At 42.6% G+C, this 13,230-nt stretch overlaps 1 long non-coding RNA gene across 1 annotated transcript; it reads right to left on the minus strand.

Moving 5' to 3' along the window:
• Positions 1-1,416: 1,416 nt before the first annotated feature.
• LOC138177522 (uncharacterized) lies at positions 1,417-8,561 on the minus strand. The gene is made up of 2 exons (XR_011172531.1): positions 8,254-8,561; positions 1,417-2,358 (listed from the first exon to the last, which is right to left on the minus strand). It is a non-coding gene; the product is annotated as an uncharacterized lncRNA (long non-coding RNA).
• Between the last annotated feature and the right edge of the window lie 4,669 nt (positions 8,562-13,230).

Here is a 13,230-nt window from a genome sequence, read left to right on the forward strand (position 1 = left end):
TTACTCTCTGTGCTACCTGGCCGCCCAACTTGTATGTATTTTTAATAATTGTATATAAGGGTGGGCATCCATTAAGCCAACTAAGGCCACAGACACTTAGCCTTGATGACTGTTGATCAATAGACTAAGGGCAGAAAAAGTCCTTGAAAAACATTGGATGAATTAGAGTGATATTGCATGGGAAGTCTGGTGGGATTAGCTAAAGAACTTGACCAGACCCCACTGGGTTTGTATAAAACCAGATTAGTCTGGATTTTGAGTGTCTAGCATTTTAGTCAAGAAAGCCTCCAGCCAAGCCCTGGAGCAATAACTGGGGGTGGGGGAGGGTGGAGTTGAGAGGGCCTTAGTCTCAGCCTCAGCTTTCCCCTCCACTCTAGACTGGAGAAAGACCTGGTGAACTTCTGAGGATTTGGACTTTTTATTGACATTTTAGGAGACATCTAGGTGACTCAGTGGACAGTGAGATGAACCTGGAGTCAGGAAGACCTGAGATAAAATTCGGCCTCAGAAACTCACTAGCCATGTGACCTAGGACAAGTCATTCAGCCTGTGTTTGCTTTTAATCCACTGGAGAAGGAAATGGCAACCTACTCTAGTATCTTTGCCAAGAAAACCCTATATGGGGTCATGAAGAGTCAGACACGAGTGAACAAGAAAGTCTCGTCCCTGAGGGGGCTGGTGTCAGAGTCTGCACTGGGAGCTGAGAAAAGATTGTGTTTAATGAAGAAAGTTAGACTCTCCATACTTGTGGGATAGTTACCTCCCAGTCTAGGGAGATGTTTTGTGCAGATTATGCCACAGGTAGGTTGAATTCCTGAGCAAATCCTACCTACCCAGGGCTCTAGGGTTAACACTAAAGGTTTGAGGGAGTAGTTTTCTAATGCAGTGATTACATTTCCATAATGTTCAATGATCAGTGAAATCAATTCATCAACTAGACTTTAGGCCACTGGCAGGCAACAAGCATTAGTCAAATGCTACTATGATAAGCACTGGATACAAATCAAAAGAAAGACAGTGCCTTCCTTCAAGGAGCTCACAATCCAATGGGGGAAGTCAATGTATAAAAGGGAGCTGATTTGGAGAAGGTACCTCAAGGGGGCATGGTAGTGAAGTCCATCCAGGAGAATCAGAAATACACCAGGGAGGGGAATGAAGGATGGCCGGCTTGGATGTGTCCCTAAAATGCAGGCCCTGGAAGGAACTCATCTTTGGGAGAACAGACTCACAGAAGTGAAGGCAGAAGCAAGTAGGCAGAGCCTTAATTAATTTTTGGCTAGGTATATTTACTGAGGTGGTGTAATTGGTAGAAAATATCTCCTCAAATTTGGGACACATTCTACCACAAAAAATGCACAGTTCAACAAAAAGTAGGTTTAAACACAGAAAACACATAAAGAGAGAGCAAAGGGACTCTTTTTTTTTCTTTTTAGTATTTTATTTTTTCTTTTCCCTCCAGTTACATGTAAAAACAATTTTCAACTGTCATTTTAAAAACTTGATCAAAGGAACTTTTGAGCTGAACTTGAAGCAACCTAGAGGGCCCATGAGGTTCAGCTGAGGCCTGGGAGCATTCCAGAAATGTGGGACAGCTTTCACAAAGACCCAAAGGTAAGAGATACAATCCTGTGTTTGGGGAACGGTGCTCAGACCAGTTCAGTATCTACAAAACTCTTGTGTTCCTGTGCTACTATTTGACAGTACAGCAAGTGTGCTCTGGCTCATCATCCCAGAACCCTGCAGGCCAGCTACAACTACCCTGAAGAGTTCTGGGGTCCCCTGAGAGGTCAGGGGTGTCTGTTTTCTAATGCTACCAGCCTGAGCTCCATTGACTGTGTTCCTCCTCTGCTCCCTTAGCCACTAGGGAAAAGTGCCCTGGTTCTAGTTAGCCACTTTCCATCGATTAGCTTTTACAAGGGGACATTTACTCCTAAGATATAGCAAGAACAAATATATAAACATTTCCCCCCACACCTTGGGGACACCCACTTAATTCAATTCATACATAATATCGTTTCTACCAAGTTCATGTTTGGATTTGGCATGATTGCTGGATAAATCCTTGTCTTGGGTGCTGCTGGACTAAATCCCAAACAAAGGTCATTTTCTGCTCCTCTGGGCATCAATGTTGCACCAGCTTGAAACCTGGGTTCTGGAGCTCCAGGGTGCCTTCTTGACCTTTTGGAGCTCACAAGATCAGAGGCTCCAGGCCTTTTTCTTAAAATGGAAAAGAATAAATGTAGAGGCCAAGGACTGAGGCTTGTTTCTTGGAACCACATGGTATCAGTGGGAAGAAGGCCACAAGTCTTCTCCCTTTACAACATTGCCTTTCACCAGGTACTGTGAACAAGAGTCCAGCTGCGAGCAGAGGGGAAGAGAAGACAGCCATAAAAACTAGGCCTTTTTGGAAGAGGCCAATCAAAAAAGGTTCCTCTTCACCACTGTGGAGCAGGCTTAGACATTCTGTAACTAGTTACTGGATTGGAACCAGTTACAAGATGTCTAGACATGCTCTACAGTCTCTCCAAAGCACTTTCATTTATGCCACCACAACTCCTTGGAAGCAAACTGCTCACCTCTCCCCATGGGGAATGTATCAATCAAGCAAGCTGATACGTTCAGCAAGCGTGCCAGACCCCTGTTACAACAGCAAAGCCTGAAACACCACGATCATTATCCACTGTCCATCTTAAACTGTTATTCCTGCTATTTTAGGAGGAAAACAATAATGATATTAGGAGCTGGGTGGGTCATTGGATAGAATACTGGGCTTGGAGTCAGGAAGACTCGTCTTCTTGAGTTCAAATCCTCCTTCAGATACTTGCTAGCTGTGTGACCTTGGCCAAGTCACTTCACTCTGTTTGCCTTGGTTTTCTCATCTATAAAATGGGCTAGAGAAGGAAATGGCAAACCACTCCAGCCTCTCTGCCAAGAAAACCCCAAATGGGGTCAGGAAAAATTGGATAGGACTAAAATGACCCAATGACAATAGCAGCATTAAAGTTAGAGCACTGGATTCAGAATCAGGAAGAAATAGGTTCAAGTTTCATCTCTGATACAGGCTAGCTATATGACCTGGGGCATGTCACTTAATTTCAGCATACCCTTTTAAATTTCAGAACTGCTGATGATCTTTCATGATAAAGGGGAATTTTCAGGGGAGTTTCCTATACTAATAAAGTTACAAGTCTGGTCCCCAAAATGAGTAATACTATTTTTCATGCTGCAAAAGTACTAACAGATCACCTTTCTATAGTGTTTTACAGGTTTTATGAAGTATTTTCCCTCACAAAATCCCTTGAGATAAGTGATATGGGTTATCATTATTCCTACTGTACAGTTGAGGAAACTGTGGCTCATTGATATTGATTGTGGTAAAGTTAAATTACTTGTCTAAGATCACACAGATGGCAAATGCCCAATCTAGAGCTCTAACTCAGGTCTCTTGATTCCAAGCCTAGCACTCTTTCCATCCCATCCTCTGTGTCAATTAATTTACCTTTTGCTTTTAAAAATTTATTTATTATTTGTTTGTTGATTGATTGATTTTGAATTGGGTCCAAAGACACATTGAATAGCTTTTGCGCAAGGCAGACTGTGGGAGTGAGTTTGAACGTCCTGTTCCTCTTTGATAAAGAATATAAGCAGGGGGCGGCTAGGTGGCGCAGTGAGTAGACCGCCGGCCCTGGAGCCAGGAGGACCTGAGTTCGGATCCAGCCTCAGACACTTAACACACACACACACACACACACACACACACACAAACTAGCTATGTGAACTTGGGCAAGTTACTTAACCCCAATTGCCTTCCAAAAAAACAAAAAAAAATAATAAAATTATTTTAAAAAAAAGAATATAAGCAAACCCACATCCAAAGGAAGACAAAGTCTCTACCTTTAAATTATAAGGGTTCTGAGAAGGATAGTTCTACTCTCTTTACTGGCACATCATGATAATAGTGAAGGAGAGGCACAGTGAGATAGTGCTCCTGGGTTTAAGTGTGGCCTCTTACACTCTCTCTCTCTCTCTCTCACACACACACACACACACACACACACACACACACACCCCAACTCTGTGACCTTTAGTCATTTAACTTAAAGAATTCTATGCAATTCTCTAAGACCATAAGTTGTAGAGAAAGTAACAGCCCTCACTGGTGGACTAGAATTCCTCCATCTGAGAAGTTCTTTCCTATGCCAATGATATCACAGGTCCAATCTCCATCTCCAATAACAACAGCAGCAACTAGTCTTTATGTAGTACTATAAGGTTTGCAAAGTGCTTGTTATTTCATATGATCTTCATAACAGAAATAGTAATCGATAACAATAATAATTCACAACACCAATGATTCATAATAATAGTGCTTATTATTTTGTATGATCTTCATTTATTATCATCTGCATTTTATAGATGAGGAAACTGGGGTGCAGAGAGGTTGTCACTGTCAGGGGGTCACCTAGCTAGTAAATATCTGAGGTAGCATTTGACACCAGGTTTTCTTGGCTTCTAGCCTGACATTCAACCATCAAACGCCCGTGTTGTATTGGAACAATAAAAATGGAAGACAAAATTTTTTGTGTCAAAATCCAAATTTGTCTTTGAGGGGAAAAAAAATAGCAGTCCTAGTCTCTCATGATCCTAAGGTTTGATCATGGCTTAGGGCTGGGTCATATCAAGATAATGTACTTTACCCTGAGTTAAAAGATACAAAGCAAGTGTAAGGCATTTTTGCCCCACTTAGTAAAATGTGTTTGGCCTGATAAAACCTGGCTGGAGCTTCAGCCTGAGTTCATTCCTATTGGGGGCCTCACAAGGCAGGCTCCCTGGCCATTTGCTCCTTTTCTCCTTTGATAAGGCTGGCCACAAGTTATGAGACCCATAAACATTTTCACTTGCAACATTTGAATTGAATAGACCTACCCACAGGCATTATAACTTCCCTCCAATAAGGAGTAGAGATTGTCTCTAAGAGCTTTTCCTCCATTACTCAATAATCTCTTCTCCTTTAAGGTTCACTCAATCCATTTTTACCACCCAATCAAGACTCTGGTAGTTATTATCTATAGATGTCCAGGACACCCTTCCCTCCTCAGTGAATTCGGTACTTGGCTCATAGTGATGTTTCTTCCCTCACTCCTGCCCTCATAGTAGGGGCCATCTGTAGGAATCCTGGCCTACATCTTGCCACTGGACTCTGATGACTGGAGAAGAGAGTGAGGCTGATGACTTTGTATAGCTCTGCCTCACTTAAATCCAATTCACATGCAAGTCAAGACATCACCCTCCTGATGCTTCATTGGTCCTCTTCGAGAACAAAGCATGAACAACAACAGCAGGGGACTCATTTCCCATGACCTCCTTCTCCACCTCACTTCAGCTATACCCAGGGTCATAGCCTTGATCTTGCCACCACCCACAGATGTTCCACTTCCACATTTATGAACTCTGAAATTCCTTTATCTGATTGCATCTGGTTGTCATTCAACCTCTCCCTTTGCCCTGTACTCCCAAACCTTCTTCTTTGTCTTTATCATGATCTCCAATCCCTTCATCCCTCAGGTCTTCCCTATGCACTGGCTCTGCTCTCCTCTTTTCCCAATCTTGACCCTTTAGGGAACCGGTTCAACTTCACATGGTCCTTTTCTTCTTCTACCTTTCCCCTAGTTCGGATCTTGCTCTGCCAAGCTTCAGTCTGGGATTAATCTCATCGTCCATTGTTTTCACTCCTACTGGAATGCTGCTGAACAAAGCTGGAGAAAATCATGAAACCAAGTTGACTGAGTCCACCACCATCTTATCTGGGCCCTCAGTGCAGCATGGTGACCCTTTTATATCTCCCTAATTAGTCATCCTACCCACTGCTGAGGCTCTTAGAAATCTTTTTTATCCTTCTTCAAACCCCTCAGAGTTCCTCCATTTCTCCATCTGGGAACTGTGCCTAGTATCTCAAAAGCTGAGGCATTCTTTGAGAGCTCTTCTCTCCCCCTCATCTCATATCACTCAGATATTGCCAGTTACCAGTTCCTCCTTCACCCCTGTCTCACACGAAGAGATGGCTCTTCTCCTCGCCAAGGCAAACCCCTCTTCACTCACAAGTGTTCCCCTTCCATTCCATTTTCTTCAGTATACTGTCCCCTTTGTTATACTTAGTCTCTCATTTATCTTCAATTTCTGTATTAGCTATTTCCCTACTGTCTACAAACATAACCGTATCTCCCCCATCCTCAAAATTCCTTACTTGATCTGTCCATCTCTGATGACTATCATTCCACGTCTCTCTTCCATTTTGTGGCTAAATTCCTTGAGAAAGTCTCTTACTCTCTCTCTCTCTTTTTTTAAAAGCAATTGGGGTTAAGTAACTTGCTCAAGGTTACACGGCCAGGTGTTTCTGGGTGGGTGCTAAGTGTCTGAGCCCAGGATTCGATCCCCAGGTCATCCCAACACTGGGGCTGGTGCTCTTACTCACTGTGCTACCTGGCCACCCCTCTTACACTCTTCTTAACCTTATACAATCTAGTTTCCAACCTCATCATTCAACTGAAAGTAGGCTTTACAAGTTACCAATGATTTCTTTTTTTTTTTTGAGGGAGGAATGCAGAGCAATTGGGGTTAAGTGACTTGCCCAAGGTCACAAGGCTAGTAAGTGTTAAGTGTCTGAGGCTGGATTTGAACTCACGTCCTCCTGTGGGATGCACTTGAGGACCCAGAGGGCAACATGTGGCCTCAAGGCCAGAGGGTCCCCACTCCTGGATTTGAGGATACGAAAGTAAAAATTACACAGTCTCTGCTCTCAAGGAGCTTACATTCTACTGGTGGTAACATATATACATAGTCATCATGTTATCATCATAATCAGCATTTACTTGAAGGTTTACAAAGGACTTCATAGATGTTATCTGATTTGATCCTATACAGATAAGTAAATACAAGTGTACCCCCACACACAAATACATACAAATGATTTTAGAGGGGACTGAAAATTAGAGGAATCAAAAAAGACCTTGATGAAATATTTCTTCAGCTGAGTCTTGAAAGAAGTTCTCATGCTTCCAAGAGGCCAAGGGGAGAAGGAAGAGCATTCTCAGCCTTTGGGAACAGCCCATGATGAGGTACTGAGGTGAAAGATGAAAGGTCTTAGATGAGGAAGAGTATCAATGTCAGTATGGCGGGCATGGAGAGGAGACGAAGGGGGATATGATGTGTATACAGCCTGGAAATCTGATCTTGAGTCAGGTTGTAAAATGCTTTTCGTGTCAAAGAAAGGAATTTGGAAATGGGGAGCCAGAATCAAAGAAACCTTCTGGGCAGGGGAATATTAAGGCCACGCTAGTGTTTTAAGAATATCACTTTGGGTCATGTAGAAGATGGATTGGAATGGAGAGAGACAAGATGAAGGGAAACCAATTTGGAAACTATTGCAATTGTCCAGGTGAGAGGTGATGAGGGAGTCTGCAACTGTGGCCTGGCCAGGGAAAAGGGGGATAGATTTAAGAGGTATTAAGGAGGTAGAATTGATAAGAAATTGCAAGTGATTAGATATGGGGTCCATGAGGGAAAGTAAAGAACTAGGCTATGACACTGGGTGTCTAGAAGAATAGTAGTGGTCTTCACAGCAATAGGGAAGTTAAGAGGAGAGGTTGGTTCAGGCGTGAAAGAGAATTGAAATCAGGAGAAACAGCAGTGGATTAGTTGTCTGGACATCTCAATTCTCTTCCCGACTGCCATTAATTAGCTCTGTGACTTTGGAAAAGTCATTAAATTTAAACTCTGGGGCTCATCTGTAAAGTAAGAAGGTTGGAAAAAGGATTTCTAAGATGCCTTCTAGCCCTATGGACAGGATGATGAAAATAACAATAATCATAGTATTTATATAGTGTTTTAAGGTTTGCAAAGTACATATACATAGCATTTCACTAAGACTTTTGGGACAGCCTAAATTACCTCATTTGATCCTTACAACACCTCTGGGAGGTAGGTACTATTATTATCTCCATTTTACAGATGAAGAAACTGAGGCAAACAGAGGTTACAAGACTTGTCTAGGGTCATGCAGCTAGTAAGTGTCCAAGGCAAAATTTAAACTCAAATCTTGACCCCAAGTCCGACACTCTAACCATTACACCATCTAGAGAGAAGAGAGTAAGTGTGTCATTTCCCTGACACTCTGAGAACCCTTTCTACAGATAAAGAGTCCCACAAAAACTTAACAGAATAGCAAGTGAAAGCAAAAACTAGAGATTAGCAAACCTTTTCCTGGTCTCTGGTATCTTCGCACAAGGCCTGATGTCTTCCCAGTCCTGAGTATAGTCTCTTGGCCCTGGCCCAACATGGGGAGTGAGTCAGCAAGCTAGTGGGGAACCATCACCCACAGGGAGAGAACCTCCTCCCATTGGCTCTTTCTCTGGGACAGTGGCAGTCCCAGAGCTTCCTGCCCAGCAACCTGTGTCCTCCATATGGATGGCCCCAATCCCTGTGGCTTGGGGAGAGGGAGTCCTGGATGTGAAGGAAGGTTGGCTCTGTAACTCCAGGCTCCTATAAGAACCTTTCTCCCTGCCAAAGTCACACAAGAGGAGGAGATGATCCCAAACCAGTCACACAAGTCTGTGGTTTTAAGGGGAAAACCATCAATAGCCACAAGCCTAGGATTGCAAAACCCACAGACTCCCTGTTACATAGGACACAAACAAAACATACGGTTCTCAACATCTCATTTGGCCAAAGACTCACAATGGTAATAAGTTCCTGCTGATAAAATCTGAATTGAATGACCACTGTGTGGAAAGCCCCTGAATGGACAATTTTAGGGAGAAGGGAACACACATGAAGGATACGAGATTATGATGTCTCTGCCTTGGGGGATATCTCAGTCCAACTGAGATATTATAGGACTGCCCCTGGGAAATTCCCCATCTAATGGGTGAGACAGTTAACTGGGGGAGAAAAGCACCAGGGCTTTTTTCTCAGTCCTCATCTCCCTCAGCTCCTCTATAGCACTTAACACCATTACCTATCCCCTTCTTTTTGAAACTATCTCCTCTTTTCATTGACAAAGCCCTGTGCAAGTTTTCCTACCTCTCTCTCCTACTGCTCCTTTCCATCTTCTACTCTGGTTTCCTTTTTGTTTTTTAACTTCCACCCCTTAACTACAGACAATATTCATGTGTTTGACCTTCTACTTTTCTTGATCACTCTCTGCTTTGGACACTTCAATCATTATTGTGGTTTCAACTATTACTTCCTTGCAGGCAGCACCAAATCTGTTTAGGGTTAATATCTTACCTGAGTGCCCATCTCTGAGTGTCCCCAGGGCATTTCCTATTGGATATTGTCCCATCAAACTCAGCATAACCCAAATTAAACTCATTATCTTGTCCTCCCCTCTACCCTCCAGACTGACTTTCTCTGAATTCTCTATTTCTGACAAAGGTTTATTAAATATTCATTACTCTCACCATCCTGGCTTAAAAAGTTTCAATCGGGGTGGCTAGGTGGTGCAGTGAGTAGAGCACCGGCCCTGGAGTCTAGAGGACCTGAGTTCAAATGCGGCCTCAGACACTTAACACACACACACAAAAAAACGAGCCATGTGACCTTGGGCAAGTCACTTAACCCCAATTGCCCTTCAAAAAAAAAGTTCCAATCATCTTTGACTCCTCCTTCTCTATCCACATTCAGTCACTGAATCCCATTGATTCTTCTTTTTTAAGAAATATTTTTAATTTGTCCCTTGGTTTTATTCCCACAACAGTCACTACCCTCATTCATATCCATTCTGTAATAGCTTCTTGACTGTTCTCCCTCCCTACAGTTTCTACCCATTTCCAACTGAGATTGTTATACATGTTTACATAGTGCTTTAAGGTTAGCAAAGTACTTTGTTTATAGTAATTTTGTGACATTGGCACTATGAATGATATTGTCATTTTACAGATGAAGAAGCAGGCTCAGAGGTTAAATGAATTAGCCACAGTTACACAGCTAGTAGCCGTTATAGCTCTGGTGCGATCAGGTCCTCTGATCACACACCCAGTATTTTTTTACAGCCCAATGCCCATCTTCTACCTTCTCCGCATGGCTTCTTAAACTGTTTCCACTCATGACCCTCTCCCCGCTTCTTAAACTGCAGGTCTTGACCCATTTACATCACTGCCAGATCAATTTTCCTAAAAGAATTTTTCATCATGGCACTGTCCTGCTCAGAAACCTTCGGTGATCCCCAATGTCTACGGGACAAACATTTCTTTAAAAACCTGGCATTTATGCTTTTGACTTACTTTTCTAACACATTCCTCTTCTCTCTACTCTGAACCTTCCTCTCCAGCCAGAACAGTCTCTTCCTTGGATCAGGCTCAAAAAAACTAATAGTTGGAAGGGACATCTAATTCAGCTTCCTACCAGAAGCATGAATCTCTTCTACAATATACCTTATAAATGCCCATTTCAGCCTCTTCTGGATCAACTCCAAATGACAGGCTATGTGCTGCCTTAAGAGATAAGAGATTTGGGGACGATTCAAATTTTGGGGAAATTCTTTATCTTAAACTGTGACCACTATTATTTCCATCTGTTGGTTCTAGTTTGTGCTTTTGTAGTCACACAGAATAAACCCAATCCTTCTTTACACGCCAGATCTTCAAATATTTGAAGGTAGCTATCATAATTTTGTTAATTATTTTCTTCTCTAATATAAACATTCCTAGTTCCCTCAACTATATACCATGGATTCAAGTCCTCTTACCTTTACAGTACATGCCCCTGGTCAGGCTTCAACTTGCCACTGTTTCTCTTAAAAAGTGTTGACCAGAATTGAACCTGATATACCAGATGTGGTCTGACTAGCCAAAGTACAGAATTACCTTCATTAGACCTAGACACTGTAGGTCTGCTGTTGGATATAGGTGGGATTTCAGAATCACACTCTCAGTTATGAGTCTATCAATATGAGCCTCAGACTAGCTTTCAACAGCCACCAACCCTGGAAACTTGACCTTTCTGTTGCTGAATTCATCCAGCCCTCACAAAAGCACACACAGGTTGGCAGGCTCCCACTGGGAACCATTATCTCCCAGGGACATAAAAGATGAGAAATATATCCCTTGGACCAATGCCCAGGATGTTGATCCTGAAAGAAACACACTCCCTTATAATACAGAGGAAATTTGGTCTGGCTACTGGGCCCTTCAAGATCAGAGGTCTCAAAACAACAGATTAGACTCATTAACTATTATCTCAATCTATCCAAAATTATCTCTCCTATTATGATTTTAAGGAAGGAAAAGCCTGGTATTAACTATTGTGCACCCTAGATTTTGAGAGAGTATCTTTCAAAGAGTACATTGAGATGATAGGTAGGAGCCTGTGGCCTAAACTTCTACAAGGTAAATTGGTAGAAGAGGGATGGGATGTTCTCAAGAACAAATTTCTGATGATCGAAACACAAGTGATTGAAAGCAAGGAAACAAGCATATTTATTAAGCGGCTATTATGTACCAGACATTGTGCTAAGCTCTTTACAAATATTCCATTTGGTCCTCCTCACAACCCTGGGAGGTGGACACTATTATTATTCCCATTTTATGGATGAGGAAACTGAGGCAAACAGAGTCACATACCTATTGAGCGTCTGACTCAGGTCTTCCTAACCCAATCCTCTATCCATTGCACTAGCTAGCTGTCTCTGTTATTGTTGCAGTGATCAAGGAAGGAAAAAGATGCACACAGAAGATGGAGGCAAGGCCATGTAACTAGGAATAAATATGGAAGAGTAGCACTTCCCCATAGAACATTGAGATTGTAAGGGGCAGGTAGCCGGTACAGAGGGTAGGGCATCAAATCTGGAGTCTGGAGGACCTGAGTTCAAATTCAACCTCCAACACTCACTAACTGTGTGACCCTGGGTAAGTCACTTAACCCCAACTGTCTCACCAAAAGAAAAAAAAAGAACGCTGAGAGATGTTATAGACTAAAAACAATAAAAATTATGTTTTTACTTATTAAAAAGGAAAATCAAAGAAGAGGTAAGACTATTTCAGGTTATATGGATAGACCCACAATCATACATTATATGGACCAAGCATAACTATTTAATGCTTGTCTTGCTTCTCTCTTTTCTATCCAGACCTGTTTCTGAATTGGGAAGTATAAAACAAAAATGATTGTTGAAAACCAGTGTAAGTGAGACCCTGATGAATTATATCCCATGGTGATGAAAAGACTTCGTATTCGAAGAGTTGTCATCCAAAGAAGGGATTAGCTTTGCTCTGTTTAGCTCCCCAAAAGGCTGAATTAGTAATACTAATGAGTAAAAGCTACAGAGACAGATTTCGGTTTCACAGAAGACAGAACTTTATAACAACGGGAGCGATCTGAAAGTGAAAAGGTCTTCCTTGGGAGGAATTCACTGGATGGTAGAAGAGAGACTGGATGACCACTTCCTTGTGAGGTCTGGGAGGGAATTCCTGCTCAGGTTGGAGCTAAACTGTGCAAACCCCCGAGGGCCCTTCCATCTCTCAGTTGCTAGGCCTTTGTCCTCTAAATAATTCCCCAGCCAAGCTGGCGAAAAGCCACCATGAAAACCACCATGAAGCAGATCTCCATTCTGGATTTTTATAGTCTTTGGAGCACATTGGCCTCCAAGTGGGAGAGCTTGCTTCCTTCCCAAGGTGTGACTACAGTTGCCAGGTGTGGGGTCCTTCACAAACTCAGTGGCTTCATTCCAGAGTGGATGAATCTCCTTGTGAACCACAGCTGGCAGGAACTGGGGAAGCTCTGAGCTTCTGTCAGCGTCTATTAATGTAGCTTGATTTCTTTAGCATTCCCCCCCACCTTTTGTCTTCCACATCGAACTTTTGACTGAAATTGAACTTGAAATCAACTGATTTTTTTTTTCATATGAAGTGCCACATTTCCCACATCCTGCACTTGTCCCATGGATTCTTTTGAAGTGAAATGTAGGGCTTCACATTTATGCTGGCTTCACTATTCACTCTATAGATTTTTCTACCACCTCACCAGAAGCCTTCTCACCCTGGAGATATCTCCACTGTGAGGCTGCGGAGTCTATGACTTATTGCAATAGCCTGCTGGTGGGTCTGCCCTCCTGCCTCAAGTCTCTCCTCACTCCAATCCATCCTCCATCCAATCTGATCATGTCACCTTGTTATTCAATAAACTTCAGTGTTGCCCTATTGCCTCTGCGATCAAAGACAAAACGCCCTGTTTGGT

Source organism: Petaurus breviceps, unplaced genomic scaffold (genome assembly GCF_028583685.1).
Source record: "Petaurus breviceps papuanus isolate PSGF00001 unplaced genomic scaffold, PetGlider_PUasm1.0 90434, whole genome shotgun sequence".
NCBI lineage: Eukaryota > Metazoa > Chordata > Mammalia > Diprotodontia > Petauridae > Petaurus > Petaurus breviceps.